Source organism: Lissotriton helveticus, chromosome 1_1 (genome assembly GCF_964261635.1).
Source record: "Lissotriton helveticus chromosome 1_1, aLisHel1.1, whole genome shotgun sequence".
NCBI classification, from domain to species: Eukaryota; Metazoa; Chordata; class Amphibia; order Caudata; family Salamandridae; genus Lissotriton; species Lissotriton helveticus.
The window spans coordinates 421700492-421727862 of record NC_136057.1 but is presented as its reverse complement, the minus strand read 5'-3'; the positions used below and the strand labels follow the sequence as shown (position 1 = coordinate 421727862).

Sequence of the window (27371 nt, the reverse complement as noted above, 5' to 3'; positions counted from 1 at the left end):
TCTCTCTCTCTCTATCACACACCCACTCTTCCGAGCGATTAGCACCTAAATTGGCAAACCGCCGCCCCTAGCACACCACCCAATTGGCTTCAAATACCGCCAGTATTTGCTCAAAACTTGTCTTTAATGCAATCACCCTAACGCTGTGTCACCACCTCTCCTTTCCGAAAAAATATTTCGATGAAACCGAGATTTGGCCATAAAGGAAAGGACAGGTAAGACGACTGAGGTTTCCTAATCTGACCCGTAATAAGGGAACTACATGTCAGCGGCTCCCCTGATGGAATAGAGTGCCCCAGATAACGCGACCTTCCCCGTTCCGAATTGTCGCAATCCCCAAACCGTAAAAGGTAATCGAAACCTTCCCATCTTCCCAGGACGCACCCAGTATTGTGTTCAGTTGCCCCAGATAAGAGTTTTTAACTATCCTCCACCCCCGATTGTAAAAGATGAGCCGACTTGCAACTAACGCAGGCCAGCTGTGGTTCCTAGAAGTGATTTTTGATAGGCAAATTTCAGAGTTTGGAATTCGAGAAATGGCACTGAACGCTCACCAACTGAACTGTGGCCTTCTGCCGATAGTACCCTTATAACCCAAAAAGTAAGGTGATGTCCCCCCCCCATCGCAGTTTTCCATGTCCCTAGCTATTTTCCCATGAGACCCCTGTCTGTTCTAATTTAGTAATCAGGCCGTGAGAGACTGCATAGGAACCAGAATGATGGTTTACAAAGTTAAAGATTAGACCGAGACGAAGAAAATCATTGCAATGAATCTTGTGGAAAGCGAAAATGTTTAGTTAAAAGGCAGGATGCATTGATAAAATGAAAAATGTTTAGCCTATGTTCGTCCCTCAGCGAGATACCTATTAGTACCCTGTCGATAGCTCACAACACCCTTTTTAAATATAAACCCCTAGAGAACGGTATAGCTTTGTCAGGCTTGTATTACGAAGGTGGGTCTCCATCAGATGAACTGTCGAAACTGTAATAAATAGTTGTAAAGGAAAGTCATAGTAAATCCAATAGGCCCATCACCGGCCATTTATATGTTACTTGTGAATCTTAATATAACGGACGTCTTCATTTCGTGCCTGGAGCTGGAAGAGAAATAGACTTATGTGTTTACCTTCCTCTACCAATTCTCTAAAGACTGTCTTTTCGAACTCATTTAAGGGTACGACTGTCGGAGGAAAGAAGAACCGGATGTGGGAGCACGTGGCCTGACTACAGATCTTGGAACACCTGCGACGTTGGCCGAGGCGAGACCGCGACAGAAAGGAGCTGCAGGACGAGGCACTATTTCCGACAAAGTGAGAGGAAAGGGCTAACCTGATGCCCCTGCCTAATGTTCAAATGTGTGCCGAAAGGTCCCCGCTCCCTAAACTCGGTCATGAGCCCGCCAACCTGAAATTTTCCGTTCCCCTAGTCTGTCCTCGGTCTGGCCTTTGCTCCATCCCCCTTTTTCTCCGACCTACCCTATGGACTATTTTTACACTCTTCTTCCATCTGAACTTTTTGACTATCGACTCCAAAGGACACAGGGCGAAAAGGACCTTTTTGACCAGAAACGCGAGGAAAAGGTCGTGCCCTGCAACACGGGACCTAGAATAGAGCTGGACCCTTAGCTCCACCGCCGGTGCTCCACAGCGCCAACAAAGGACGACAAACAGTACTGAGAACTCATTAACTTCGAACATTGACACCCTCAATCATCGTTTCTGCTACGTCTCGTTTCTTTCCCAGCCACCATTGTATTGATTATGCTCTAGCCAAATATATGTGGGGCCCGTATATAATAACCTGTATGCAATGTACTCACTGCTCGCTACAGAATCATTTTTGTATTACATTACTGTGACTTTCCTGCAAACAAGTTTATCAAAGTTTATCAATAGACCCGCCTCCTAAAACTAGAGATCTTAACTGTAATGTTTACGACTCCTTCACCTGGGTTCCTACTGCTTTTTCTTATGCCCACCATAATAGACTTGAATAGGAAATAGATCAGCAAGATGTCTTGAATATGTTAAAGGGAGGACTGTGGAAAATTAGTACGGTTTGGTGAACATTATCTGCGCCATCTTGCCTTTTCCCCTGATGCCACACTTTTGTCGTGCGCGCCCGCCATTTTAGGTGCCTCGATCAGGACCATCCCTTTTGCATGCCACTGGCCCCCGACATAGCCCTTCGCCCTCACCAAGCCTGCACGCTGACCAACCCCCCCCCTCGCTCGCACATGCTTTTGAGTCATAAACCCCTCTTCAGAGCAGCTCTGCCTCAAAGCCCCATCCTGTTCCCAGCGCGACCCCTCCCTTCATTCTTTTTATAGTCCTTTGATACAAAAACCCCCTTTTCCTGTGCCCGTTTGTCTTCTTTGCTCCCAGGCCAACACCTAGCTCTGCCGATACTATTCCTCGCCCCTCTCCGTACAGTAGGAAGCTTCCCTCATCAAAGGACCCCCGAGTTGATCAAAGCCCCCACCCCTCGAGATCCAATCGAACCTCCCACATTCCATGAATCGGTGGAATATCCAGCTGCGCGATAACCATCACCTGTTGTGACCGGGGTGGGGACTTCTACTGAAAATGTGTGTGGGAACGGGCCCGTAGGGGAGATCCCGGGAATGTCTTTCCGTACATCAAAGCATTGCCATGAATATGTAAACTGTAATAAAAGCCATGAAACCTGTATATAAGGGGCCAGGCCTCGGAGGGGAGGTTAGAGCACCTCATGACGATACCTGCTGTCTGTTTTGTTGTGTTCTCCTCCGGAGAGAATAAAACCTTGTTTCCTGCTTTCCAGTCTCCAGCGCCTGCCTCTTCATTGATTAATAATTCGTGGGTTACAGAGGCAATACCGCCGGGCAAATATCGATTGTCCCCGACCCTAGGTTTTACAACACTAACTACTACTCACTCAATACTACTCTCCACTAATCTACACTACTCACTAACTACTATTGCCTACAACTCACTCCTACTCTACTCTATAGAAGTATACTCTCTATTAATCAACTAGTCAGTCTCTACTAACTATTAATCACTGCTAATTCTCTCTACTACTCTCTAATGCTTACCTATTGCCATTGTAAATGACAACACCATATATTTATCGGTTTTAAAAAAAAATTGAAAAAAATGACATTTGCAATGCCAATAGCTCTAACTTAGGCTAGACCATTGCATTGTAAATGCTTGTTCTGCTGCTGGCATGCTAGTGCAAGAACCAGGGTCTTTATGTAGGTTTTCTTTCCGGATGTGGTGCTAGAATGAGTAAGTGTTTTTGACAGATTCATGAAGGACTTGTCAGGTTGGCCAAACAGAAACCCCCGACCATTTGATAAGTAAGTAGATGTAGGCATTTGTGCCACCAATGCACTAATGGCCCTTAATGGCCCCCATATCTTTCCTACCAGGCGCTTAGGTGGAGGGTTTCACCAACATGCGCTTACGGCATTGGTTTGTGAGGACAGTAACGTTGTGTAGCTTAAACAGGTTTTCTTCTTGTAGCTGATGAATTGGAAATGTAAAACACTTTGTCCATGTGTTTTATCCCAACCATATAGAGTTGATTCTATGTGGGGCAAAAAGGCTACAGGGCACTTTCCTATTCACCTTTTGAACTACCAACGGGATGAGGCTGTTCTTTTTTGCCTATCGACCTTCCTTAGAGCAAGCAAAAAGGACGTTACATGTCCTGATCAAAAAGGAAGTTACATGTCCTGATAGTAAGTGTTGGTCCCAATGTCGCCGTTTGCCATATCCTGCTCATACTCCTCTCGATTTTCAGTAGCATTAAATGAAATTATTCTTTCTCTACAATCCTCACATCTGTCCTCGGTCCAACTAATGTGCCTGGTCTTATATTTAGGCCAATAGTATGCAGCTAACTTCTTCTCAAGTTAGTGGTTGTGGGGTCAATGAGAAAGGGTGGACAGAACAGTGGGGCATGTGTGAACAAACATAGCTACCTGCAACTTCCGTCATGTTCATGGACACATTCAATAATTTGCCAACATGCATTATCTAAGTGGTGCATAGTCAGCGTCTTCCATACTCATTCACGATACCAATACTGTCCATTATTAGCGTTCCTGTCCAACACATGAACATCCAAGAGGTCCTGCAAGTTCAACTCTTTTCAGCTGAACCTCCTCTTGGAATCCACACCTGTCCAAATGATATGATGTGCATTTGAATAACAATGCTAGGCATTGTTTTTATTTGTCCAATTGTCTTTGGCAAATTCAGTAACATAGTGCTTTAGAGGGTACTAGCACTTAGGCATCCAGGAAATAGATTCAATTTGTCGAGACTTTGGCTGGGTCTAACAATGAACTCATGGTCACAGGCTATACCGGGGCCTGGTGGCCTGCACTGAGTGGAGTGGTGGAACAAATGTTTGTTCTCGATGCAGTGCTGGATCCTCCAGCTCGTATTGAGGGTTAACCGTCTTCTTTACATGACTGGTATGTATCCACCTTGAATGACCGTGCACTTAACAGGAGTGACTGTAGTCAGGAGGGCTTGAAACGGCTCTTCCCACTGTTGTTGTATACAGTTTCTCTGAGCAAAGTTATTAGTGTATATCCAGTCTCCGGGATGTATTTTTGGGACCACGAACTGTATGGGGCCTCAGCAGAATGTCTTTAACCTGATTATGTAAAACATTTAAAATGTTGGTTTGTGCAATTCTATATTCCAGAATAGTCTCAATTGTAAGATATAGGAAGGTGTGAGGTTTAGTCAAAATAAAAAGAGGTTTTTTACAGCAGACCAGCTGCACTCACATATTTGAAGAGGCTGGCATTATGAAGAAAAAGGTGACTGAAATAAAATATTTGCCTAAAATCCCAAAATTTGAAGACCAGTTCATGGGTCAAGCGCATTACGATTAGGTCAAGCATATTATTCAGGGTAACTAGACCGGCAGGTCTGGTACACGTTTTATGATTTATCAAAGCCTGAATGCCGTTTCTGTAGTAGCTCCTTTAACACTGGTTTTAATTGCTCTTCCCCCTTCTTCGAATATTTTACACTGTGGTAATCTCTTTAATCTGTTGTGGCCTTCAGTATTTGTCAAGACTTACCAGAGGGTCTCTGATTGCCATCGTCTCCTCCTGGCGTCTGAAGTCCTGGGGAAAAAAAAGGAAAAAATTAAAACAGAGAAAGGACAAGAAAAAAAGAAAAAACACGAAGAAACAAACAATTAAGAAAGACTTCAGTTTCTTCCCTTTTTGGATTTAAAGCCAGAAGTGATCTAGTGCTAAATGCTTAAAATAATACCAAGGAAATAAGAAAATGGAGAACGAAAACAAGAGTTTTCATACAAAGAGATGAAAGAGAAAATAGCCAAAAGCAATGCTGAAGGCTTTAAAGTAAAGAGTAAAAACAAACTCTATTTACTTGTCCTTATTCTTCTATAATGAGTCACTCCTTTATCCAGTGGTGATCCTGGGGAAAAAACAAAACAAAACTTATAGACTCTCTGACGTTCAAAGACTTCACCTAAGGTGCATGTCTATTGGAATGACTGAAGAAAATATTTTGTTCTGTGAAACTTTGAATGATTGTCCACCCAAGACAAATCTAAGAGGCGACTCTTCTACAACCGCGAAGACCCAAAAGGAACCAATTTAAAAAAAAATATATAGTATTATTTGTAGAGGGTATACTTCGAACTTTCTTCCCAGAGTTCTTTCCTTTTGCTGTAACGCCAGGGTTAAGATCATTTCTTAGTTCCATAGGTAATTGGTCCAAAAACCTTTCTTCACAGGACATTGGGAACATATGGGTTATCATAGAATACATCTACCTGCATTCAAGGAACACCCCATCAGGTTTACACTTCATGATACAATTTAGTTTACTCAATAAGTCCCGTCCCAAGAGATTCACAGCACACTGGTCAGTAACCAGTAAAGAATTATTTTCTGTAATCTAACCCAAGGTAAATGTTAGAGGTTCGTTCTATCAGAGGATACTTCACAGGTACATAAGGAAGTAAGTAATCTTTATTTGTATCAGTTAGTTAAAACTCCTACCAAAAAAAGTAAAAACTTCAAAAACAGCGAATTATCGAATTTCCATATATACATATAAATTTTAAAATCATTTTAGAAGCTAATAACTTGGCAGATGCATAATCAGTAACACAGGTTATAATAATTGTTTAAGACACAGGTATTTCAAAAGTGGCTGAGTGCATAGGCACGATGCACAATTCCATCAGCTCTGTAGGTTGGATAGGGTTAATTTGTGCTCACCTTTAGGATAGATTACTATCCCTCATTTCAAAACACTAGGCAATACTCAAGGAAATCCAATAATATGCATGATTTTCAATAAAATGTCCAATACTTGCGCCTAAAACTCAGGAAAAAAAATCTAAACATTTATGTCATTCTAATACGAAGTGCAGAACTAATAACTTTTTTTTAAAGAAATACAACTGTTTATTAGTCAATTAAAGCCATAAACAAAATCACACAATTTTAAAAAATACTTACAAAAATGGATCAAATGGCGACTTGTCATACAATTAATACAGCCACCAATTCTCACACTACAGGCCCTTTGCTTTCTTCAACTTTCCATCCTAGGTATTGTAATCGGAATACCAAGCACTAAGCTACATTGCATAAAAGTAACTAAACAGGGGCGAATCTTTAACCCAATATCTAAAAACACAAGCTTGCCATGCAGATAGCTAAAAAAAAGTCCCGTAAATAAATTGAACTATGAAATCAAAGTGCATATAAGCAGGGCCGAGGCATATATAAATACAGGGTCTGGTGGAGTATCAGTCTCTGCAGTTAAAGTGCATTTGTGCAAGACTTCCCCTCATTAAACGGTACAAAAATAGACAAAGTAATTATCTGAACCGAACGGGATAGGGAGTAGCTAATTAGTGCAATCCCTAGAAGCCCGTCCTTAACAGTTATCTGTATATGATAAGTTAACATTTTATGAGTTATAGCGTTTTAAAGTTACATTCATGGACCCCCTCCAAAATCCACATTGCATAACCTGTTAGCTGATCATTTTCTTAAATATGTTAAATAACTGAGTCAGTCTAATGTTCAGCATGATGTTGTTTGGGTCCATAGACTCCATCAGTGCAGGCCTGCGTGACCTAATTCCCCTTTCAAGGAACTCCCGCCTTAAAATAAATCTTCGTTGAGCCATCAAAACAGGACAAACACAAACAATATGAAGCAGTGCTTCATTCCCCTGGTGGCATAAACAACAGGACAGATCTTTGCCTAGACCGGACATCCTACATTTTGGCATAAGGTCAAGCATGGATATTTCTCAGAATCTTTGGGCTAGAAATGGCTATGTTATCTTCCAGTGGAATGGGAGCGGCTAACAGGGCTGATTCTCTTAGGGTGGAGTACGATTTCAACACCAGCCACCAATGACATCTAGATAGGATTTTTTTGTCTGCCACGCAACTTTGAAGTTTAATTGATTTATATACTAGATTCTTAAAGATTTGCCCAGAGATATTAGAGGACCAAAGGTCACCTGGTTCAAGCGTCCTAATGCGGTTTTCTAAGTATTTCTTGTGAGCACCATTTCCCCGTTGCAAATTAATTTCAGTCCAGACTAGATTAGCCAGGGTGTTTTCCGCTGCTGCTCACAAGTTATGACAAAGCTTTACAAATGTTGCATGTCTAGCAAGCGTCTGTTTTGTAAGCAGGAATTCAAGTCGGGTTTGCGCAGGAGAGGCAGACTTGGGGAGCTTAAAGATTTGCTTATATGCTCTTATCATTAGTTGTTCTAACAGAAGAGCATCCTCGCCCAGCATAATCTCAGTTCCGTAAGCAAGAGTTGGCAACAGTTTGGCTTTAATAACTGAACCCATGTGCTTTAGATTGTGGCCTTGGATAGATCTAGCCAGTGACAAAAAGCCATAATTACGGGTCTGTGCTTTCGACCTTATCGCCTTCTTCTGGGAAACAAAGTAGCCATTTACATCTATTTTCACTCCTAGGTATAAATAGAGTTTGACCTCTTCAATTTTGTTTCCTTTGACGCACCATATTTGATTAATCTTAGAAGGACGATTGCACACCATCACGCTTGTTTTCAAAAAATTTATTTCCAGGCCATTATTTTTGGTGTATGCTCCAAGAGTGTTAAGCAACCCTTGAAGTCCTATTCGAGTATTGCTGAACAGCAACAGATCGTCAGCGTAGAGGATGTGTGACATTTGTTGTCCTCCAACAGTCGGAGCATGAGCCTTCTGTTCGTCTAGCTCAGTGGAGAGGTCCACCAAAAATAAATTAAAGAGAAACGGGGCTAGGTCACAACCCTGTTTTACGCCTAGGGTGGTTTGCACCTTCTTTGATACGCACGAGCCATTTCCAATTTTAATCTTGACTCAGGTGTCCGAATACACCACTCTAATTGCTTGTAGGGTGTTCAGTGGGATACCCCATTGCTGAAGCTTGGCCCATAATTGGTCCCAGGGGGACACCGTCAAAAGCTGCTTTGAAGTCTACAAAGCACAGAAAAAGGGGTGTTCTAGTTGCTTTTGCTCTGTTCCAGATTAGGCTCAGGGCCATAAGATTGGTTAAAGTACCCTGGCCCCTTTTGGAAGCCAGTTTGATTTAGAGGCATTCTTTCATTGTCGTGCAACCAGGATTCCAGATCATGGAGTAGCAATGTTGAAAAATATTTTAACTCAACATCCATCAATGCTATTAACCTATAATTGCTAGGTGGATATGCCAAACCTTTTTTTAAAATGGGATGAAGTATAGAGCACCTTCAGGTGTTGGGGATAACGTTTTCCAAAATGAAATTAAGCGGGAACGCTAGAAAGACCGCCCATTGTGAAGAAAGATGCTTAAATAATGCCAGTGGTAGCCCATTTGGGCCGGGGCACAGTCGGACCGGGACTTTTTAATGACCTTCTCTACATTGGTTGCTGTAATTTTCCGTTGTGCCACAGAGATTTTATTAGGACAATATGTACAAACTGAGGGGGTCAAACCGCTTTTGAAGTGTGACTTTAGGTAATCTACCCATTCTGTTTCACTGATATTAGCCTGGTTTGCAGATGCTGGGCCTTTTTTGTTCCTATTAATTATCTGCCAGAATCTTTTCATGCGTTTTAGAGGCATATCGTAACTGAGACCATAATGTTTCTTGTTTTGCAAGTTTATGCCTCCAGATCTATTTTTTTTTAGCCAACGTGTTTCTTTACGGAGTTGTAGTTGATCTAGGTTTCCTGTATGTTGACATGATTGTCTGAAAAGTCTGCCTGATTCCTTTCTAATGATCCGAATGTGGATGGGCATACTTGACGATTTACCTTCATCAAGTCGAATTCCCTTTTTGTGGCTCCTCTCACTGTGGATTTTGGTCATATTATTAGCAAGAGTCTCACATAACATAATTGGGTTGAGCTCTGATAGCGCTAAGTCCTGTAGACAAGAGACTGCATCCTCTGCTAATGAGTTTATGGAACTGGAGCTCTGTTTCAGGTTTTCTGAATGTGTTTCTCCAGACAGCATACAAAATATCTCAAGTTTGCGCAGGGATGCATTCACCCTGATAACCTGAGGGTTGTGATCATTTTCCACACAATGGCATATACTATAGTTGAGAACCCGATGGTAAAGTGGGATAGAAACGAGGGTATTATCTATAATTGAAACCATGTTACCACAGACCCTTGACCAGATGGGTGGAATGTCAGATGGTTTTCGGCCATTTAGAGCCAGCAGACCCAGTAGTTCACAGACTTTTATGAATAATGATCCCAAGTTGTTCTTCCGTAAAATTGATGGTATTGCTTGCTCTGGTAGGAGGCCCACTGCTTCCATATGTGCCTCTGTAGGGCAGTGAAAGAGGTTAAGATTAAAGTCACCGGAAAGTAGCCAATGTGCCTTGTTATGGTCATCTTTTAACTGGGATAAGTGAGCTGCTATTCTCCTGGAAGATGCTGCTTTTTGCTTTGGATTGATGTATAGATGTACAACAATGATTGGTCCTTTAAAATTATTAGCCCAGCCTTTCAGCTTTAATACTTACATATTTGTATCATCCATAACACTTCCATCGTTTCACATGTTATATTACTGTTTATATAAATTGGAAAGCCCCCTTTTGCCCTTCCATAGGAGCTGTTTCTTTCTGCTGGTTTCATGTGTTCTTTGTAGCCGATGAGAGGTATAGAAGTCTGCGCCCAGGTTTCTTGGAACATTACGATATCAAAGGATCTCAAAAATCCTATGAATTCTGGGTCCGAAAGGTTTTTGCTGTAGACCATTGATGTTCCAAGAACAGACTTCCAGGCGTCCCGGAACCTTTATTGAGGGTCTTCCCTCGTCTCCATCTTGAGTGTTCCTAGGTCGGGACAAAACCTGCGGTAACCAACCCGAAAAGAATTGTTCCTCATTTGTTGTTTCCAGTCTTCGTGCCCGGTCGACAGCTATTTAATTTATTACTTTGATAGACATTTTTGTAAAGTCTAAACCCAATTTATGATGGCCTGCAGAAGGGGTCCTTCCACCGGCTCCTCTTAGAACGGACACGCTGAGAGCCATTGGTTCATGTAGTGATGGTCCTGCAAAGAGCACGTGGGGATATCTATCCCCATGATAGGAAGTTACTTCGATGTCCCAGGCTTTTAGATGCATTTTCTTTTCCAAAATCGCAGCCGGAAGCACAGGTGATGAGAAGGTGACTAGAGTGGGGTCCGTAAACTGGCAGGAACTTAATTGAAAAGAGGTCATCAGACTTTACATGAGCCAGGAAGACTGGAAGCAGTTTTAGGATGTTAGAGTGATTTAAGGTGTCTTGCGAGCCCCTTGATTTAGGCTCTGGGATCCACAGCAGCATCTGACCAGAGTGGTTAAACCGAGAGATTCATTGGGACCAACGCTGCCTTTTAAAATCAGATAATTGCCATCAGTTGCCACCTGCAACTGAGGTTCCAGGAGAGGCTGTTCACTTGAGGGATGTGTCAGGGATTTTTCTTCCATGCATTATTTTGCTTGAGGATTCCCCCTGGATGATATTTTGACCTCGCTGCCAGTTTGGTGCACTCCAGGTTCTCCCTCTAATTGGGGGCTGCATAACAGTAAGGGGCCACTGGGTGTAGTGTGAGATGCCCTTTGATTTTTAGAAGGTACTACCTTGTAGTGAACACCATTGTGAGTTGGGGCCGCAGTGGAACCATATAGCTCCTGGTCCTTTTGGACATTCCCTAAACGATCCAGATCTTCCGGTTGTGGAATTTGGGCGGGATAAGAACTCTAAGTTTCCCGACCGGATTTTGTTCCTTCTTTTTTATGCACGTTTCCTTTCCCTTTTATTTTGTCGTGGTAGGTCAAGCATATTAGTTTATATACTACCATCCTCAAATGATTTGTGGAGGACCCTGGGCGGAATTTCGAAATTAGCCTCCTCAATATCCACAAATTCTTCCTCTACTGAGCTCTCAATGGGAACCACTTCCCTACATGCAGTTTCATTCTTTGGACTCTGTGGTTCTTCTTTCAATATTATACCAGTCTGAAACTTGGGGTCAATGTTGTTTTTGACTTCACCCAATATTGCTTGCCTGATATCCGAAGTTGCACTAGTTTCTCGACTACCTCCTTACAGGAACAGACTTTAAAATACTTTAAATGATTTAATTGGGCCCTTGTGACTAGTGCGTTTATTTTTTTTTAGAGTTTTCATCAATACCAGACACAAATATTGCCATCGTGTTCAGTAAGTCCACCTGGATGTCCATTTTGGTGGAGTGGTGTGTTAGGGCCCGTACTGTTGCTTCCATAGAGTTCAATATAGCAGACCACAGATTCAGGAAATTTTCTCTGGAAGTCACTATCCGTGCCCTTTTAATTGACTCCTTTTCTATTATTACATCTTGTGTGATTATATTGGGCCCCTCCTCAGGGATTAAGGGGGGGGATCCTCTTCACCTTTTGATATAAATTCCGAGATAGCATCTTCCGAGACTAAATCTGTATATACTGCATCTTCTGGGACATACCCAGGTGACTCACTTGGTGGATGCCCATTTGAGGGATATCCTGAAATGGAAGGTGAGAAGGTTTGTACATGGCATATAGCATCCGTCACTTCTGAATGACATTGATCGTTCTTATTCTTATTTAACTGTTGAGGTGTCGCATTTGCTTGCTGGCCGTAAGTAATCTGTTATTTTTGACAGGTTTTGCTGAACCGTCAATCTTCTTCCTCCTTTGACACTGCCTTTGTCACCAGTCTGGCCTGACCTCAAACCCACAGTGCGGTCTAGAGTGGGTGAGCCTTTGGGCTACCTTCTGGACTACCTTCTGGGGGAGGCTCCGTGCTCAGGTCCATGTCCAAGCTGGGTCAGAGTCATAGGATGCACTTCTATTCCTCGGCACCGGGGAATGATTAACATTGTCAGTAGACCTGCACGATTGGAGTTGTGGTTTCCTTTTTGCGGAAAGACTTCCTTTTCATAGGGGTTGTGCCTTACACCGCACCTTTCCGGATCGCATCCTTGGTAATTGGTATAATTAGTAGACTCTTGCTGGAATCTGGCTAACGGACTTGAAAATGGATTGTAGGTTTTGTCTTACTATATTAGCAACACAATTACACAAAAACCACGATTTCTCAAGGAGGTGCTCCAAAAATAGCTTTTTTAATGATGGACGTCCTCCTTATGGGATGGTTGCTCAGAGAATCTCAGATAATAGTGTGATTCTTTTTCCAGGATATTATGGTTACAAAAATGGCCCCCAAGACAGTAGGCCTATAAGCCTGTTAGCATGGAAGCCTGAGGCTAAAAGATAGAATCCGGCTGGAAATCAAGTGTAATCTCGGTGTAATCCCGGTGCTTAACAGGAGGGTGGGAGTATGGGGTAGTAGCGGATGATCCGTGGGAGGAACAGCTGAGAGGCTTCAGGAACTAGAGGAAGGCTAGGTACCACCTAAGCAGGTGCTCACCTGACACCCCCTTAGGCAGCACCCAAACCTAGCTGGGCCGTTTCCGCGGGGTCCTGGTCTCACACTCTGCAGCAGCTGCTAAGAGCTGCCGCGCTGGGGTATGGATGCACATCACCAAATCTCACAATTGAGCTCACTTTAGACCAGTTTGTCCACTGGTCACATTGGTCACACTTGGCACCACACCGCAAAACTGCAGAGGCTGAGAGATACTGCAGAAGGAAGTTTCTGCTGTCGCTAGAACAAATAACTGAATAATGGTCTCTTTATTAATTGATAAATTCATGAATACTCTCAATATGCATGAGCAGCCCGAGCCTTGATAGTCTCTGCCCCCTTTCTGATTACAAAGCGATACAAAAGGGGATGATGTTTCGGAGCGTTTGAGCAAATCAAACACTCACCCCCAGTCAACTGATCTGGGTTTAATCCATCACCATTCTTTAGCTCACTCGGCCACCCCAGTTCAGACATGGCTATATGCAAATGAGTCTGACCCTGTGCCTCATGGGAACAGTCCAGCCCGAACTGCCAAGCCATGTCTTCCCTGGACCGGAAACAAGCATCCTGGGACCGGTTTCGGATTCATAATCATCAGCCAGGCTATCTTGAATCCAGTGGCCAAGTGAGCAAGGGACTCACGTCTGAGCATACCCTGCCACACTTGGGGCGAACAAAGCGATACAAAAGGGGATGATGGACGGAACGTTTGAGCAAATCAAACACTCACCCCCAGTCAACTGATCTGGGTTTAATCCATCACCATTCTTTAGCTCACTCGGCCACCCCAGTTTGGCCGCCATAAGTGTGGCAGGGTATGCTCAGACGTGAGTCCCTTGCTCACTTTGCCACTGGATTCAAGCAAGCCGGGCTGAAGACGGCTGTAATGCCAGAAACCGGTCCTCGGAACTTGTTTCCGGTCCAGGGAAGGCATGGCTTGGCAGTTCGGGCTGGACTGTTCCCATGAGGCACAGGATCAGACTGTTTTGCATATAGCCATGTCTGAACTGGGGTGGCAGAGTGGGCTAAAGAACGGTGATGGATCAAACCCAGATCTTTTGACTGGGTGCGAGTGTTTGATTGGTTCAGATGCTCCGTCCATCACCACCCCCTTTTGTAACCCTTTCTGATTACAGGCATTTATCATTCAGTTGTTTAACTGCCTGTCTCATAGATTTCAAATAGCGGGCTCATGATTGCAGGAATTTCCCCAATTGGCAGGCAGCAACTGCATCTTTACATGTTCTTGTAGCGTTGCGTTCTAGTGTTTGAACGCAACGCGGTGACGTCACATGAGTGGCCATTTTAGGTGCCGACTCGCGTCTTTATTCACGGAGAGCTCCAGACGTTCCCGGCGCTCTCCTGCTGCTGTTAGAATAAAGATTAGCCTCGAAAATCCACCGGACTGCAGCGTTTTATTTATAGAAGAGGCTAACTTTACAGTGTGGCGACGAGCTGGGATACCCTAAAAGGAAAAAAAAAAAACTAGTATTTCACCAGCACCTGACAACCTGCTCCACAGAACACTGTGGAGGCACCACGTGGGAGCAGCTAACAAGTACAGCAGAAGGAGAGCGTGGCAGAGGGCAGCACAAGGAGTAGAGGAGAGCGAGCAACCAGAGAGGGAAGATCCTGCAGGCACCATAACTACCACAAGTAAGCAGCTGGGCAGAGACTCCCACAAAACAAACAAGCAAGGGGGTGGCAGGAAGAGGAAGACACCCCACCAGAAGACCATCTCCAGGTGCATACACCAGGTAGACAACAGAGGCCCTGGCGAAGGTAGGGCAACAAGGAGTAGGGGGTAGCTCAGCGTTCCAACCGACCCAGGCGCAGGGGGAGAGCACAAGCGCGTGAGGTAGCACAAGGGCACAAGAGACAGAGCCAACAAGACGAGCTGAAATGAGTGCACAAGCATCCTCACTCACGACGCCGATCCCCTGCCTACCCAAACCAGGAGAACCATTACTGAAGTGGGAAGACTGGAGAGAATAGTTCATGAATTACATAGAAGCACTAGAGGACGAGGCAGGAGAAGCCTACCCTAGCAAGAGGGAGAAGGATACTGCTACACAACTTGGGCCCAGAAGGGATCAGGGTCTTCCAAAATTTAGTACCCACCCCGAGGCCAGCTGCAGACGACGACGTGTTCCGCCATGCGATAGAAGACCTAAACAATCACTATCGGTCAGCGGTATGCACGTCCATAGACAGATATAATTTCCAACAAAGGAAACAAGAAATGGGCGAATCGATCAATGACTATGTTGCTGCATTACGGAAACTGGCGATCACGTGCAAATTTGGAGTATTACAAGAAGAATTTATAAAAGACCAAATTGTCATGCACACGACTAACAAGGCAGTCCAAGACAAACTATGGGTAAATGGAGACGCAACACTAAAAGAAGTCATCGCCATGGGGAAGAAGGCAGAAATATCCAAGAGATGCGCCGACGCAGCAAGAAGAGAATCCACCCAAAGGCCCATGGTCAACAAAGTTGATGAAGCAGAACCCCCAGAGAGAGGCAAAACCACAATAACAGAAGGGAAAGCACCAAATAGAGGGACAGTAAGACCCACACAACAAAGAAGGCAGAACAAAGAAAGCACAAGTGCGTGCTACAGGTGCGGGAACCAGTCCCATGCGGCGTATGACAAATGATGTCCGGCGTTCCGAGCTAAATGCACGTACTGCGGGATAGTAGGACACTACGAAAAGTTGTGTCGCTGCAAGACGAAGAGACCAACGGTGAAGTACGTGACACAAGAACCGGAGGAAGAGGGTGAGAGAGAACAGGACGAAGAGGACAACGTGCTGTGTGTCGAAGAACAAGTGTTGGGTATTGACTGCAGACGCTCTAGGAAACCACTATGTGACATGGTAGTAAGAGGGATACCGATCAAGATGGTTGCGGACTCGGGCTCCCCATACACCATAGTCCAAAGAACAGCGTGGAGCGACAACTTTAAACCCAGCATTGGATCACACCTGGAACCTCCGGACATAAGACCAGTCACATTCACGGGAGAACCAATACGGATGGTGGGATACCGAGTCTTGAATTTCGAGTTCAAGGGCCGCAGCGCGGAGTGCAAGCTGTATGTGGCGGAGAAAGGCCCGTCAGTCCTAGGATGGATGGATCAAGGCGATCTCGGCATACAACTAAACCCAGGAGGAGACACACAGGTATTGATGACCAGCGCAGAGTGTCAACCCAACGTCGAGAAGATGAGAAGTACATTCCCCAAGGTGTTCAGAGGTACAGTAGACAAACTGGTGAAATTCATGCATAAGATAGATATTAAAGAGAACACCACACCTATTGCCCACAAAGTGTGGAACATACCCATAGCGGTCAGAGAAGCAGTACAACAGGAGCTACAAAGACTGGAGGAAAATGGGATCATTGAACCCCATTAACTGCTCGGAATGGCTAGCTCCGTTGGTGGTTGCCATGGAACCTAATGGCAAGGTCCGTCTCTGCGTGGACCTCCGCGAGTGGAACAAGGGCATAATAGTGGAGAAATTCCCGTTGCCACGGATAGAAGAAATGCTGGCCAAGACGAAGGTGATAAAATGGTTCTCCACCATCGACCTCACGTCGGCATATCACCAGATAGCACTACACCCTTCGAGCCGGAAGCTGACGTCCTTTATAACACCTTTCGGATGCTACCAATTCCACCGCATGCCGTTCGGGCTGGCATCAGCAGCGGCAGTGTTTCAAAAATTGATGCACACATTGTTTAAAGACATAGAGGGAGTACAATACTTCCAAGACGACATACTGGTGATGGGCAAGGATCAACCGGACCACGACAAGAAGCTGGCCAAGGTGCTGCAAGTTCTGGAAGATAGCGGTCTCACAGCCAAATCGGACAAATGCAGGTTTGGTATGGCATCAGTTACTTATCTTGGGCACGAGATCGGGAAGCAAGGCATAACGCCCAAACAAGCCAACGTCAAGGCGATATGCGACGCAACTGCACCCAAGAATAAAGAAGAGGTGAGGTCCTTCTTAGGGATGGCTGAATATTACAGCAAATTCGTGCAACACTTTGCCACCAAGACGCACCACCTGAGACAGCCCATACGGGACAAAACATCATTTAAATGGACTGAGGAAGCACAGAAGGACTTCAACACGATAAAGGAGGACATCAGCAAGGCAGTACCATTGCAAGGTTATGACCGTCAGGGGAAGACCATATTGACTACGGACGCCAGTGAAGTGAAAAAGGATTGGGGGCGGTCCTCATGCAGGAAAGGAAGGATGGAGAAGTAGCGCCCCTCAGCTTCGCATCCAGGTCCCTATCCCCAACGGAACAGAAATTCACTGTCATAGAAAAGGAGATGATGGCTGTCGTATGGGCCATGGGGAAGTTCCGCCAATTCTTGTGGGGCATGAGGTTTAAGCTCAAAATTGACCACAAACCCCTGATACTCACATCAAGTGGCCATGCCTACGCAACACCCCGCATCGCAAAGATGACCCTGAAGCTGCTAGACTACAGGGATGATGTGGAATACATCCCAGGGACGAAAAACAAGGTTGCTGACTACCTTAGTAGAGCCTCCGCGATGGAGGAAGCCCCAGAGGGCTCGGATGAGAGAGAAGTTCTGGTGGCATTCACTGAGGACCTGGAAAGAGTGATAAACAACCAAGAATGGACAAAGGCCTACGAAGAAGATTCCGAACTGGGAGAGGTCAAGAGATTCCTGCTACAAGGATGGCCAGAAAAGAAGCATCTACAGTCCGCCCTCAGGAAATTCTACGAGGTGCGAGAGGAGTTGTCCATCGGAGACCAGGGGACATTCCTGTTCAGAGGAGACAAAGTGATCCCTCCAACAACATTGATACCGCACCTGGTAGCGATAATGCATGAGGGTCACCTGGGGATCGTGAAAACGAAGATGAAAACGAAACAGATGTACTGGTGGCCAGGAATGGATATTCAGGGCGAGAGACACGCAAGGGAATGTGACCAATGCCAGAGAGCGGACAAGTCCCAAACACCATTGAGGCCAGCACTGGGAAAATGTACCAACCCAATGAATCCGTGGGAAGAAGTGTCCATAGACATCCTGGGACCTGTGTTAGACAGCCAGGGCACCCCGAAGTACGTATGCGTCCTCATCGACAGGTATTCAAAGTGGCCAGAAGTGCACAACCAAGAGGAGATGGACACGGAAACAGTCCTACGATTTCTCTCTGCTACATTCCTCAGAGAAGGAATACCCTGATCCATATTGAGCGACAATGGACCACAATTCACCTCGGAAAAATGGCACCGATACATGGAAAGAAATGGGATCAAGACGAAACATACAGCCATATACCATCCAGGAGGCAACGGCCTAGTGGAAAGGTTTAACCGGGTCGTAATGGGCTCTATACAAGCTGCCATTGCAATGGGCAAGGATTGGGGAAAAAGAAGTGCAGAGCATGATATGGGCTTATCGCATCACGCCCACCGGCACAGTGTACAGCCCTTTCCGTATCCTGAGGGGGCGAGATCCATTCACTAAAGACAATACAGCGTGGAAGGAGAAAACTGTCACTAGCAAATGGTCTCCAGCTGTTGTGCAGCACAACTTGGAGAAGGCACAAAGAATTTACACTGAACAATACAACAAGAGACGAAATGTGAAGAGAGTCTCCCTTGAAGAAGGAGAATGGGTGAGAGTCAAACTAGCCCTGCTGAGGAGGAAAGGAGCCAGCAAATACAGGCCTCCCATGCAAGTAAAGGAGGTGTACGACAGGGCAGCACTGCTTAGTGATGGTAACGCCTGGTCCCAAGATCCCATGTCCAAATGCAACAAGATTCTGCAATGGACTAATGAAGAAAGACGGGAACCCACGCTAGAACACACTCCACTCATGTACAAAGAAGTGAGAGGTGGTGGAGAAGAGGACCCGGGAACAAGAGGGAGCAGCACGGAGTGTGAGGCAGGGGACAACGACATGGCAGGAGAATATCTGGATGGAGCGGAAGAGACTCCGAGAAGAGAGAACCCTCTGATAAAAGAAAGTCGGCCGGCGAGCCCGGCGGAGAGCCACCTGGGGAATGTCCACACCTCTCCGGTAAGACGATCTAGAGTGGGCAGAGCAGTCGTGAAGCCCTCCAGATACAGAGACTATGAACTGGGAGATGGGAGATAAGTATGATCTAGTGTTGGACTTTATAATTCTCTATTGTTTGTAAAGAAGGGAGATATGTAGCGTCGCGTTCTAGTGTTTGAACGCGACGCGGTGACATCACGCGAGCGGCCATTTTAGGTGCCGACTTGCGTCTTTATTCACGGAGAGCTCCGGACGTTCCCGGCGCTCTCCTGCTGCTGTTAGAATAAAGATTACCCTCGAAAATCCACCGGACTGCAGCGTTTCATTTATAGAAGAGGCTAACTTTACAGTTCTCAAATTGTAATGCAGGAAAACCACCCAGTAACTTCTAAAAACGAATAGATGTGTCCAAATACGGATTATATACAATAAAGACTGAGGCTACGCTCAACAGAGTCGACAAGAGCATTCCATTGTGCCTTTAATACGCCTTAAACTATATTCTTTTAGTGGAATCACGTCACACAATACGAACGGTAAGCATTGCATCATTGGCATTTTTCAGGGCAAATGCAAAACCCTGAAACTCAAATTTCGTTATTCTGACGGACGAAAATTCCCGATCATACCCTGGCAGAGACGGCTTCAGTATAATGAATCTAGGTATATTAGTTACTCTCAACATGTGAAAGCAAATATCTGTAAATATAAGCAAAGGACGAACACACAAAAGAGCTTGTAAAGAGGCAAGCTTTTATTTGAACTGCAGTTGAGACAGCTCGCAGTGAAGACTGCAGAGTGATCTGATTACAAAGTAAAGAATCAACCTTTATATACAATTCTGAAGCCTTCAGGCAGTTTAATCATTAACATCAGCACCGTTGCGTGAGCATTTCTTAAGTATATCCGCATGTACATTTGCATTATATGCGATCGCAGTGACGCACATGATCTAACTTTAGCCCAGTGCTTTAAATGGGCCGGTATTCACCGGTACTGAGTACCGGCACTTCCGAATTTTCAGGCCCTCAGTACCGGCACTTTTTCTTGGATCAGGGAGAGTACCGGTACCCTCCTCGAGAGCACAGCAGGCTCCGGTTAGGTATGTCCTCCAGCTCAGGGCAGACACCATTCAGCTTCGGAGGAGATTGCAAGTCACTTAACCCCTCAGTGCCCTTTGGCAGAGTCGCTCCTGGAGATCCCAGCAGGGGCCCCTTGAATGGCCCCAGACTGCAGGGGTCTGAGAGGGCTTGCTTGCGTCATGCTGTGATCAACAGGACAGGGTCTAGACAGACCCTGCACTGTCGATCAGGTGCTCAATGGCTATTAGCCTCAAAGTGTTAAGGCCCCCGACCCCCTTCCTCCATCAGGCGTGTGAAATGGGCTGAGGTTGCCAGTCAGTAATCCTGTCCCATTTAGGGACATGTACTGGCCATCTACAGGGAGTGGCAGCGGCACACAATCCTCTACCTTCCCCAAAGCAGTTTCGTTTCATCTTTTTTGTTCAGCACAGAGGCTGCTTTCCTTTGTGTGCCCCTCCAACACTAATCACTGCCTTTGCATGACAACATGACTGACATGGGTACTGGCTCCATGGGTGTAAATTCAGTGCTTAATTTGTGCCTGTAGTTGCCGGTGCTCAGCACCAGCACTTATTTTCGAGGGCAGGCACTATGGCTGTCTTTTATGCAGGGAGCTGTGGTGCAGATCATTTTAAAAGAGGAATGCACGCAGCAGGTTTGGTTTGCTGCATTTTCCTAAATCATCTTCCGAGCTGCTTTCACTTTTACCCTTTTCGCCAAAAGACCTGCACCCTGCCCGAGCCTCTAATTGGGAAAATTATTGCTAGGGGCTGGCTTGTGACAGCTGGGGCGAGGCAAGCTTGGGAACAGCAAGCCCAGGACGATGAAGGAACGTGACAAACACAGAAAAATGTGTACATTACAGTAGCACGAAACTGTGTACATTACGCTAGCCTGTGTGCTTAGCGCCTAGCAATAAAATATTGCACAGAGGCCTAGGGCTATATCTCCCCAGCTAAGCCGGCAGTAGGGCGGAGCCCACAGTTCTTCTCACCCCTCAGACACTGCCTATCATGAGTGCTACAGAAATGTAAGTAGTGGGTGAGGGTAGGTAGACAAATAAATATCACTGTGCCTTCTTTTTTCAATTACAAATTATGCTTTAACTTTGGACCTCTTTTTCCTTCGCCGTCTTGTGCAGTGGTAACCTGCCATTGCATATATCTAATTCCTGGGACAGCCTCATGGGCACTTTGTTGCTGGAGCTGGGCTGGATGGCACTTCACTATGAAGCTGCCAGTGATTGCCCGTTTCTTCCTCTTTCTGTACCGGGCCTTGTTGAACATGCTCGGCTACACTGAGAGAGAAGCCTTTTAATAACTAATTATTGTCCACTTAGCACCGGTAACAAATACGTGCGTGTGTTTTTAACATTAAAAAATCAAGACAGGCCCCGAGAGCCAACGTCTAGGCCCACACTACCACCACAAACCCTATCTCCAGTGCTTAATTTGAGCTGGTGTTTGAAGGTGATGCACAGTAGCACTTATATTTAGGGACTGGATCAGAACGAGAGAGAAAGGTAACATGGGTAAAGATGCAAGAAGGTAACAACTAGAAAATAGAGACAAAGGGAAAAAGTAGGAGTGAAAAGTACCTGCAAAACGGAGATAAAGAAGGAGAGTTTCTGGTGGTAGATGAAACAAATGTCAACCTCGCATTCAGCAGCGCTGGAAAAGAGGTTCTGAGAAAAAACTTTGAGCCCGGGCACTTATTTCTTTACAAATGAAATACTGGCCTTTCCCATAGAGAAATTAACAGCAGGGAACGCTGCAGGACTCCAGGAATGAGATCCAGGACAACTGGCAAATGGATTTGGTTGAGGGTAAGTTAAGAAGATAGAAGGAAGGGGGAAGGATGAATGTATAGAAGTGAGGTGACCGGTGAAGTTAGGATTGTCACTTTTTTCACATAAAAATACCAGATGTTGTGTTCTGAAATCATAAATGGGCTTTGAAATTGTATTTTAACACAAATTTGTGTACAGTCAAAAATACTGTGCATTTCTTGTTACCTTTAATAATCGTTTAAACATACATATTTATATGTCTATGTGCTTGCCGACCAGTGTGTGCCTATTTTTGTGTGAGAGAAGAGAGAGAGAAAGAGGGAGAGAATCAGGACACTCTCCGGAGATATTTTAAAGGGAATGGGTGGAATGCTTTTGTGTTCATCTCAGCTTGTTTCGCTCTGTGTGTGTGTGCACGCTTGAGAATATATAGTAGTGTGCCAAAGAACAATAAATAACATATGGCATTAAAAGCAGCAAATATTAAAAAACAAGGAAATGTTAACATATCATCCTGTTTGGCTTTCATTTTGTGTAACGAGTTAACCTGCTTTGTTTACATAAACGCATTTCTCATGCGTTTTGATATATGCTACAACTGGTACAGAAGTCATTATGTATCATCATATCTTGCCCTTAGCCCCGCCCCTAGCCCCGCCCATTTGCCACACCTCTAATTTATTTTAATGAGTACCTGCACTTATTTTTTCCCATTTAAAGCACTGCTTTAGCCAATCTTCTAAGCTCCTATCTCCTGCCTGTTGTCAAACAAGCATTGCTGATTTAGTCATCAGATGTTTGTTCTTTCGGTGTCCTATGAACAATTTGACTTCAGGAGAAATGCTCAGATTAGAGAGCTGTTTCTAAGAATCAACTCGCTGAACTGGCTTTTGTACACAGGCAAAGGTTAAAGAGCCATTTCTCAGAATTGATCAAGTACCAGCAGCTGACTTTACACTTCCACATTACATTTTCAATTCATTCGATTCTTGCTGAATTTCAGAAATTAATGCAAAACAATGGTTCACTTTAATTTATCGATTCATCACAGGAGGTAATACATTTTTTTATCTTTCACAAACGCTGTTAGTGTTTTCCCGAAAGAGGCAAGTGGGGCAACTCTTTACTGGAGAAGTATAAATGGAGAAGTGTGGCTCACTGGTTAGAAGCGGCAGACCCTGAAGCAGAGATCGGCCCGGGACCAGGGTTCAATTCCCGACGCGGCAGGGTCTTGGATCAATGTCCGCGGACTCGATAATTCTCGCCGAGGTGCCTACGCTAACCATGGGTCCCACTCTGCAACTCTGGGCAATAGCTTGCTTAATCTCCACAACGGCCCCATCAGCGCCGGGGATGCCTGGTTTCACCTTGGAGGTGCCCAGGAGGGACCATCTAACAGGGAAAGCCAGGACGGGTTCCCCAGCGGTATACAGCGCCAGGACACCCCGAGATGGGGTAACAGTGCGCTTTACAAGTATACTTACTACTACTTACTACTACTCGAGATGGAGGAACTTATGGTGCTGGTGTTAACTAAACACATTACATCTTGAGTCTTTACAGTACCCGGTATAAACAGGCCATCTGATCAACGTCTAAACCAATGCAGTCAGCACATCCTCTAACTTGGGGCACCCACAGTATTCCTTCGGCTGCCCTTGTCTTTGTGCATACCTATCAAACACATTGATCTGAGGTGTGGTCATGTTCTGTGGCTAATTTGTATGTTGTGGTGGCATGGTGTGTTGCATTCTCTGTTCTGTTCCTTCTATGTTCTGGTGCTGATACGGATTGTTCCGATAACCCCTGATGGGACCTGGGTGGTTGCGAGGTGGAGGGGAGCATATTGAGGCATACTGTCTTCCAATGTCCCATTTGCCCACAGCAAAAGCAGCTTGTTGACTGCACGATCCCTTTGTTCCTTCCCCCCGGTACCTACACATCAATTGCCCTCCTTGCCCAGACCTCTTTCTCTTCTGCATTCAAAATTAGTGGTCTGACTCTGTAACTGGTGCACCGTTAATCTAGTCTTACGGCCTAATTCATATCTGGTGGTATAGATACTCTGTTGCAAAGGAGTATCTATACTGCCATGATAGAGGTCTGTCCGCATCGAATATGTCACCACCATAGCCAAACCTTTGCGACGGCCCAACGGAGTAAGGGCCATTAGAGAAATGGCTATATGTCTGCCCAACCAATTAGGATGGGCAGTGGGCGGCTATATAGCCAAGCTTTTTTTTTAAAATGTCCGTCACTGCAGGGTTAACCAAGGACAGTAAAAAAGGAATATTGAGCCCTCTCCATGAGAGAGGACTCCCACATTGAGGGGGGCAAAAAAGTGTTTACTTTCAAAAAGAAAGTCCAGTTTGGGGATTTTCTTTTTGAAATTTTAGAAAATAAACTGTTTGGTGCAGGGCTGCAATATGTTGGTGCAGGGCCAAACAGGGAAACGCACTGGCAGAAACAGCCATGACGGTATGCTTGGCGTACATTTATAAATTTGTCAGGTAGGCCCACCACCACGGTCATGGAGTAAACCGTTTTGTCTTCCTGGGGAAACAACAGTACTTCAGCCAAATAATACATTGGGCCCTTACTATCCTTTCTGTGTTGGTCCTTTTCCTCTACTTTATTTGCCCGATAGTCTGTGCAATACTTAGCTACTGCTAGCACTGCAAAGGTTCACTGGCCTAACATGTAGCTACTGTCTTGTGTGCGTATAGCTGGACGTAATCCCTTCAGAAAATCATTCAGTACCTCCAATCTGCCCCCTGAATGGTTCAGGTCCATACCACCATATGTCTTAAATGTTTGTAATGGTGTGATCAGTCTTGTTCTTTTCCTGTTGTGTCAGTATTATCTTAGCCCAGTTTGTCATGTGTTGTAGTAAGTACTCTTTCTTCCTACTGCTGTTCCACCACCTCGGCTCGGTCCAGTTCCCATTTTGACCAATCTATCTTAACTCTGACCTGTTCCCATATGTTATAGGATATAATTGTGGAGAACACAGTGTCCATGTCCTTCCACAATAACTCCCCAAATAGCATTATTTGCTCTACCCTAGTCTACCTGTTTTCTGGGGTTTTCATCAGGTTAGAAATTATTTCGTAAATAACAATAAGTACCAGGCGTTCCAGGGTATAAGCACATATCCAGCCTTCCTTTTTTCATCAGGAACCTCTCTGAATGGTAGAGCTGAGTTGGTTTCAAATTCAAGCACAGTTGCTGTTTGCTTCTTCGGCCCTCACCTTATTAGCCATTCTAGTGCAAATTTCAGTACTGCCGGTATACTAGGCTGTCCCTCGGAATATGAGTACCATAAAGCCTTCACATTTTCTTCCATCTGCAAATGTTTTTTGGGCCATGTCATGGTCATATATTTTTTAGGGGCATACATATCTATCATCTCCTCCGCATAACGTTTTCACTTGCCTGTGTCAATGTAACCTCCAGGATCGCATGTATAGCTCTATTAGACCTTATGCCCGGGGTCTTCAGATTTGGAAAGCAGTTCTTTTCACTCTTCTTTTTGTAACTCCTTGTTTGTTCTGGTCTCGAACCTTCCACCTACTATTTTCATCTTACCAAGTCTGACTTTCTTCGGACCTTCTATGTGCTCAGCCTTCCATCATTTGTCTGACCAACATACTCCTCTTCTTTCTACCACAATAACACAAGCGCACAACACATACACTCCACGGCACCGCACATTTGAACTCGTTCAGCAAACAAGTCCAAGACAAACATTCTTAACTCTACTTCTTCCCCTCCTACACAAAACATATACTCTACTCCCAAACACATCACCATACCCTTTACCTTACAACTTCCACTCACAAACAATACTATTAAAAAAAATGCATCTCATAAAACAAATACACCAGCACCTCTTTTCACTACTTCTCAAAAACAAAACATATCAAACACACACACACCAGCACAACAAAATCTCTCAAGCACAACACCTCATAATACTTCCCGTCACAAAATACAAACATACACCCACATTTCAAACTACACAAATTAACAAACTCAAATGCCAAGCTTTCTCTTTTCCACCACACCTAACACACATACAACAACTCTTTACAACCGCCTCTACTCCACTGGACAATTTAGAACCTTACTGCATGACACACATGCTTCACCACTACCCCCGATTCATACACCTTCTGCCCTAAACACACGCAAACAATGTAAGCAATGTGCCACACCTAAACTTCGCTTCTCCATGTTAACTGCACAACCAGGTTACACCACAAAAACACAGTGCACCAACTCTCAAACACCGTCACCACCACCTACACACACAAACCCACAAAATGCCTTCCTAGCCTGCTGGGCGATATAGAACAGCTGCACTATTGCTATCCTCATACAGCCAATACCAGCACTCAAGGACACACCTGCTACACGCCCACAAAATACTGATCACTCTTCTACAAAACAAAGTAACACTATCACCAAAGCACATCCTCTAAACGATCTACTAATAAATGCTTGATCGCTCTCTAAAAGCAAACATCACATCTACGACCTTCTCACTGATGCAAAACCAGACATACTATTCATAACTGAAGCATGGTTGGGAGATCATATGGTTCCAGTCCTGCATGAAGCTATTCCTCTAAGCTATCAAACAATCATCGAAAATAGTATATGCAAAGAATTAGGTGGCCTAGCTATTGTGTTCAGGTAAACATTACAAATCATAAGTAGATTACGTTTCCATCAAAGATTGTGAGGCCCTTTTCACTAGATGCAATCCTACACCACCCTCTTTCTGTAACTTTCTGCTCCATTACAGACCTCCACCAAGCAAGGCAACATTCCCAGACACACTTCTAGACATGGTTTCAAACCTGATATTACTACACTCCAACCTATACGTTCTGGGTGACATCAAACATTTGGTTTGACAAACCCAATATGCCCCATCCAAAAACAATAAATAGGTGGCCTAGAAGCACTGAGACTGCATCAGATCGTCCACAAACTCACACACAACACTGAGCACATCCTAGATGTAATTTTTGCAAATACCGAACTAGTTACCTTTCAAACTATAACTCCGGTCACATGGTCAGACCACCATTTACTTTCTTTACAACATAAAACACTAAGCGACTCACCTAAAACCACCTTATATGCATCCACCTATCGGCCATGGAACAAACTCGATATGAAACACTTAGAAACACAACTAACATTCAGTACAGATCTGAAACCAATAAATTCTGTTAAAAAATTATATGAGTGGCTTGAGGAAGCTTTTAATATCCTGATACCACTCAAAACCACACAACAGAACAAAAGAAAACAAGCACCTTGGAGAAATACAGAGATAAAAGACATAAAACAACAAATTAGAATGCTGCAACGTGCCTGGCTCAAAACAAAACGCCAATCAAGACAAACTTCACAAACAGAAAATTGAGAAATGATACAAGTCAGCCATCAAAAA

At 44.6% G+C, this 27371-nt stretch overlaps 1 protein-coding gene across 2 annotated transcripts in view; it reads right to left on the bottom strand.

The window, feature by feature from the left end:
- The window catches only part of LOC144810444 (uncharacterized), a 538113-nt gene that overhangs the window by 425432 nt on the left and 85310 nt on the right, over positions 1–27371 (bottom strand). For both annotated transcript variants that reach the window (XM_078673784.1, XM_078673785.1), the window contains exons 2-3: positions 5406–5453; positions 5090–5134 (exon numbers count right to left, since the gene is read on the bottom strand). The gene's annotated coding sequence lies outside the window, so the exon portion shown is untranslated. The remainder of the gene's footprint in view (positions 1–5089; positions 5135–5405; positions 5454–27371) is intronic.